Here is a 6,417-nt window from a genome sequence, read left to right as displayed (position 1 = left end):
GCTGTGCCCCCCGGGCAGCTGCTGCTGCAGCCACTGCCTCCTCAGCCGAGAGGGCCACCACCATCCTGACCACACCCCACCCCACCCAGGGGCCCAGGGAGCCGCCATCCTGGAAGCAGCCACGAGCTTGCTTCAACTAGAGCAGGGTCTCCATCACCAGAACTGGTCTCATTATATATCCTTTTTTTAAAAGATTTTATTTATTTATTCTTAGAAAGAGGGGAAGAGAGGCAGAGAGGGAGAGAAACATCAACTGCTTGTCTCTCGTACACCCCCTGCTGGGGACCTGGCCCACAACCCAGTCCTGTGCCCTGACCTGGAATCAAACCTATTATCTTTCGGTTTGCATGGAGACGCCCAACTCACTGAGCCACACGGTCAGGGCTCCTGCTGCATTTTTAAAGTGAGATTTTTCAGAAGCTCTCGTGGCTGCTCTCCACCCAGGGGTCTGGGATCCAGGAGGTGCCTGTAGCCTGTCCATGGAAAGGCGTGTGGTTAGAGACGAGGGTTTCAAACCCAGAGCACTGCAGAGGTGGTGATTTTTCAAATTTCTGTGAGCTGTCCTCTGGATTTCTATGGATATGTCTGGCTGGCTGTGTACAATTACATACACATGTGTATATCTGACCATTTGTGTGTGTGTGTGTGTGTGTGTGTGTGTGTGCCTGCCATTGTCCACAGGTGTGGATGTACAGGTGTGTTTTTACATCTTTCTGTGAGTGAAAGGTTTGGTTGGGGTCTGCCTACTCATAACATCAGAGCTGAAGTCATGAGGGAGATGCAGAGGGGACCATGAGGGTCAGTGGGGAGAACAGGAAGGGAGCCCTGGGAACACAGAATTCAAGGATTAGGCAGCAGCCCTGGCCGGCGAGCCTCAGCTGGTTGGCGCATCCTCCCGTGGACTGAAAGGTCGCAGTTCCGTCCCAGCCAGAACTGTGGGGAGCAACCGATCGATGGTTCTCCCTCTCTCTCTCTCTCCCCTTCCTCTCTCTACCTCTGCAATCCATAAAATAAATATATATTTGAAGATCAGGCAGAGAGAGGAAGACGAGCCACGACAGGAGGGGAGAGTGAGGCGCGGACCGGAAAGGGTGAGCGTGTGGCGCTAGGGAAGGAGTGAATTTCGAGAAGGCTGTGGTCAGAGGGACCCAGTGGAGGCGAGGCTGAGAAGTGTCGGTTGGCTTAAGCCCCCACAGAGAACTAGCAGAGTGGAGGGGATGGAGTTGGGACTGCAGTGAGCTGCGGAGCTGAGCGGGTGTGAGTGGGTAAAGACAGGAGCGTGGATAATTTTCTGAGAATGGGGGGGAGAGGCTAAGAAGAGACAGCCAGGAATTTTTCAGACCCCAGTGAAAATGCAAGTCAGGAGGCGGCGACCACCAGGGGGCAGCACTTGCGTGGGCGCGCACAGTCCGGTGCGCACGGACGGCGCGCTGGGACACGCACCAAGACCGAGACCCAGACACGCAGAAGCCAGGCAGACCCCAGGACCCCTCGCAGACCCCAGAAGCAGTTGTGCTCGAGTCCCAGGTGACGCATGCAGGTCCCGCCCCACCGGCGCTAATGGACAGTCAGACTCATGCACACACAGAACATCGCGGAGGATGGAAGTAACATCCAGGTAATATTGTTCAGCCCTTAAAAAGGAGGGAATCTTGTCATTTGCAACAACGTGGATGGCCTTTGAGGGCATTATGCTAAATAAAGTAAGGCAGGCAGAGGCAGAGAAATACTATATGAACTCATGAGAAATCTAAAATTTTAAAAACCTCAGGAAAAAAACCAGATTTATGGTTGCTGCGGTGGCGGAATGGGGAAGGGGGTAAAAAGGTGCAAACTTCCAATTTCCAGGTGAAAGAGTTCTGGGGACGCAATTACGGCATGGTGAGCGCAGTTAGCAGGGCTCCGAAGTAAACAGGAAGGTTGCCAAGGAGGTGGGGGTGGGCCTGGGCGAGCAGCCGGACTGAGCGCCGGGGGCCGGGGGCGGAGCGCTCCACACTGGCCCCGCAAACCGAACAGGTGACAGGTCGCCGCTGCGGGACTGGGCAGGCGGGCCACTCGCTCACCTTCATCCTGCTCAGCGGGCTCGGGTGCTCCGAACACGTGCACGGGGAAGGCCAGACGACCACCAGCCCCAGAAAGCGTCCCGCCAGCCGCAAACCGCCCAAAAGAAACCCAGTGTTCAGCTCCCACTTGTTCTGGCGGCTGGAATCACACAGCCTGGCGCAGCCACCAGCACAGTTCTCCCTTCCTTCCCCCTCCTCTGGCTCTCCTCCTCCCTCCCTCACTCCCGCCGCCTCGGCTGCAAGACTCGCGGCTGCTGGCCCTTTCCAGCTCGCGATCCGAACTCTCCTCGGCCTGACCTTCCCCCGGGCTCTTCCCTCCGCTCGGCGCCCGCGCCCCAGCCGCTCGGAACGCGCACCGCTCCACAGTGCGCCCGCTCCTTCTGCGGTGCCTGCTCCCTCTGTTGCCCGCCCCAGCAGAGCTCCCATGGACCCGTGCGCCTCACTCTTCCAAACTCCCGTTCTGTCTGCTCCTGCCCCTTCTAGGATCGCAGTCCCCTTTCCTCTCCTCCACTGTCTCCTCCAACCTCCTTGGCAATCTCCATTACCTTGTAACTAACTTGCACTTTAAATAATAGTACCGAACTGACTGCGTCTGCTTTATTGTCGGGGTTACACTACCTTGTATATTGGGGAATTCTGTAAACCACAACCTATACTAATCAGTACATAAGAACACAAGAATAAACTCTGTGTTTTGCATACTCACAACTATAAACCGACTCCCCCCACCCCACCCCATATATTCTAAAGCTGGTGTAAGTAAAACAGTTTTACACACATACAAGAATAGAAAGGAAGAACAACAGAGACCAGAAATAGACCCAACTCTATGCGGAAATTTAGAATGCATGGAGGAGATGGGTTATTCAGTAAACAGCCCTGGGAAAACAGCTAGCCACTTAGAAAAACAATTAACTGTGGATCCAATCCCTTTCTCCTTCCCATCCAAATGAACTTCAGGCAGATCAAAGATTTAAATGTAAAATCTGAACCATAAAAGCACGAGAGGAAAACATAAATACATTTCTTTTGTGACTGCAGAGTAACTGACTCTGTAAACTGTGAAGGAAAAGGCTAATTTGATTCTAGAAAGCGTCTCCAGGCAAGACGCCTTTGCAGCAAACACACGAAAAGGCAGCCCTGTTGGAAGAGCTGCAGCCAGGCGGCCACCCCCTTGGCTCCAGAGTCCCCACAGCCCCTGAGCCCCCTTGCCTCACCAAGTCCCTCATCCCCGCTCAGGGTGGCTGTGGCATGTGTGAGTGACAGGAACAGGGTCATGGAAGCCCCCAGCACCCTCAGGAGAAAAGGGGCTGGGGTCAGGTCTTCCAGAACTGGGTCTCGCGTGCAGGTCCCAGGCCCAGCACCCAGTCTCCCTGTGGCTGACGATTCCTCAGCAACAGAGAAACAGATGCACGGTGACCTTCTCAGGAAAGACGGAGAATGCCACAGCAAGAACGGGCTTTTACACGTCTTAGGAAGAACCGAGAGAATCGAGCCCCAGCCAGAGAGGTGTCAAGAGCGCAGCGGCCCCTTTGATGTCGTCTGCATCCATAGGAGAGGGTCTGTGGCTGTGGTGGCAGAGCTGCGCGTCCGAGGACAGGAGGCCTGGCAGCCTGTGCAGCTGATGGCCGTCGCGGGAGACGCCCTTCTTGGCGGGCGGGGGCAGGGACGGCACTCTCCTTCTCTGTGAACGGTGCCAGGGCCTTGGGCACGTGGGGGACTTGGAAGATGGTCTAGATAAGCTGCTCCTGGCATGGGAGGAAGAAACAGGGAAGTGCTTTCTTCACACCTTCTGCTTCCACTGAAGATCTCGGCTGGTTTGGCCCCTGGTTCCATACGCCGCCGGGGAGGGGAGATGAGCGAGACAGGCACTGGATGAGACATGCGGACAAGGACCTCCCACGGTCACGGTCACAAAGCACGCTGAAGGTGGGGACACTGTTCTAGGTGCTGGACCAGCAACTCGGTGCTCGCACCGCTCTGCAAGGAACTTACCGCCGCTGACGTCCCGCGTCGGCCGAGCCAGGGAAGGCCCGTTTCGGGGTGTGCTGGACAAGGGTTTCAAATCTGAGGACTTTTCAGCACATAAACAAAAATAACCGTTTCTAGTTCATCGCTTTACAATGCACTCCTTTTGCTCATTTGGTATGGTGTATTAATTAGAAATTTTTTCTTTATTAAGAAATTGTTGTATTACATTTTTGAACTTATAAATGTCTTTCCTTGTTGATTGTATGTCTTTTAATAATGACGGCTACAATAGAAACCCAAGGTAGGTAACCGGGCAAGTCGTGACTAAAATCAAGGAATTATCTGTGTGATTAATAGCTCACAAAATGAAATAAAATAAAACCATTTAATGTAAAAAAAAAAAAACACCGAAAGTCAAAAGACCAAGGAAAATTGGGAGAAACATTTACAACATGACGGAAGGCACTGCGACCATTTCCTCAGCTGCTCAGTCGTGACGACTAAGGAACTCAGTGGAGAGAAGAGGCAAGACAACACATGGCCGAAAAAGAAAGTTGCAGGGATCACAGAGACACTAAAAGCTCAGCCTAACTCGTGATTTTTACTAAGCTCACGGATTTTTGCCCGGCAGAGTGCCGAAGGTCTGGGCACGCGGTGGCAGGGCGGAGGAGAAACAGCAGACCGTGAGCGTGGAGACCAGTGCGGCTGCGTGGGAGGCGGTGGGGCGGGAGCTGCCCGCTGCTGCCGCGCACACTCCCCATGGGCCCTCACTTCCTTCTGGGGGTTGATTTAATGCAGCAGCATTTCCCTGGGAACAACAGGGCAACAGGAAAAGAGCTCCAGCACGCACTTCCAAGTGGAAAATGCAAGGTGAGAAGTTCGGGCAGTGAAGTTTTCAAGGCTCCATACAATACACCCAGAGGTATCGTTACACAGACGCAGTACCTGTGATTACGTATACACACCCACATACAAGCATGTGTACGGATGGCCCTGGCTGGCGTGGCCCAGTGGATTGAGCACCAACCTGCAAATCAAAGGGTCGCCAGTTCGATTCCCAGCCAGGGCACATGCCTGGGTTGCAGCCCGTGTCCCCAGTACGGGGCATGTGAGAGACAACCACGCATTGATGTTTCTCTCTCTCTCTTTCTCCCTCCCTTCTTCTCTCTAAAAATAAATAAATACAATAAAAGCATGTGTATGTTTTGAGAAATTCTAGAAGGCAACAGAAGACACTGATTGCCTCTGGGAAGTAGGCCTGGACACCGGGGTTTGAGGAGAGAGGGTTCTGCCTTTGACTTTCCACCTTATAGCCTCCCTGGCTATTTGAGGTTCTACCACGAGCATGTGGCGCTTTTGTAGGGGCACCAAAACATGCCACTGCTGCTGAAGATCACCCAGGCTGCCGCGGGGCGAATGGACACAGGGGCTGTGCGTGCCTGCGGAGAGATGCTTGGCCGTCCAGATACGACATGACCGCTGAGATGGTGTTGGTGCACCTGGAAAGAAATGGGTGGATTCCCATTTCACTGAAAAGGCAGCCCTACCAGGAAGCGGGGGCGAACGCTCTGGGCTCCCTCAGCCGCTCTCCCACCCACCTTTCTGCCCCACGGCAAGCACACCCCAGGTGCCACTCGACTGTAAATTCTGTGGGGACCGAGACCACATCTGTTTAGTTCCCCACCACTTGGAACAGAGCCTGGAGGACCCCAGGAGGCTGGCGGGCGCCAGCACAGAGCACTGGCTGGAAGAGGTCAGAGCCTCCGAGCAGGAGACTCCCCGCAAGGCGAATGCAGCTGAAGGTGCAGAGCATGTGGGAGCCCCAGGGATGATGGCAGGGCTTGAGCCAGCTCGGTCCACCCCTCCCAACTACACACTCCCCCAGGAACAGCCTCAGCACCAGGTGACAGCCTGCCTGGCACCTGCTGAATGAACAAGTATGGGAATGGCTACCACCTCCCCCAGATCCGGAAGGGTATGCAGACAGCGCCGCTGCTGGCAGGTGTACTACCTCCCTCCTCCACCATTCACTCTCCCTGCACGACCCCTCTGGTTCCTTCCCAGAAGGAAGCACAACACTCTTCTAGGGGAGTGGCCGTGGCCCAGGAGGAAGGCTACACAGACTTCCCCTGCACCCTGAGCCCTGGTCCTTCACACCCCTTGCCCGGCCACTTGCACCTGCAGCTTACAGGAAGTGGTCCTTCTCTGGCCAGCCTTCCTCCAGCCCTCAGCCCTTGCAGGCCCCCATCCTGGGGCAGGGAGCCTCAGGTTGGTCCTAAGCCAGCCAGGGAAGAGGGCATGCAGTCTCAGAGGAGACACCTGAGTTAGGTCTTGAAGCATGAAGAGGAGTGAGCTCCTGCTAGATATTTTTTAGGAGAAATGA

The sequence above is a fragment of the Phyllostomus hastatus genome, unplaced genomic scaffold (assembly GCF_019186645.2).
Source record: "Phyllostomus hastatus isolate PE091 unplaced genomic scaffold, TTU_PhHast_1.1 phas_contig_402, whole genome shotgun sequence".
NCBI lineage: Eukaryota > Metazoa > Chordata > Mammalia > Chiroptera > Phyllostomidae > Phyllostomus > Phyllostomus hastatus.
Note: the sequence above shows the minus strand (reverse complement) of the source record.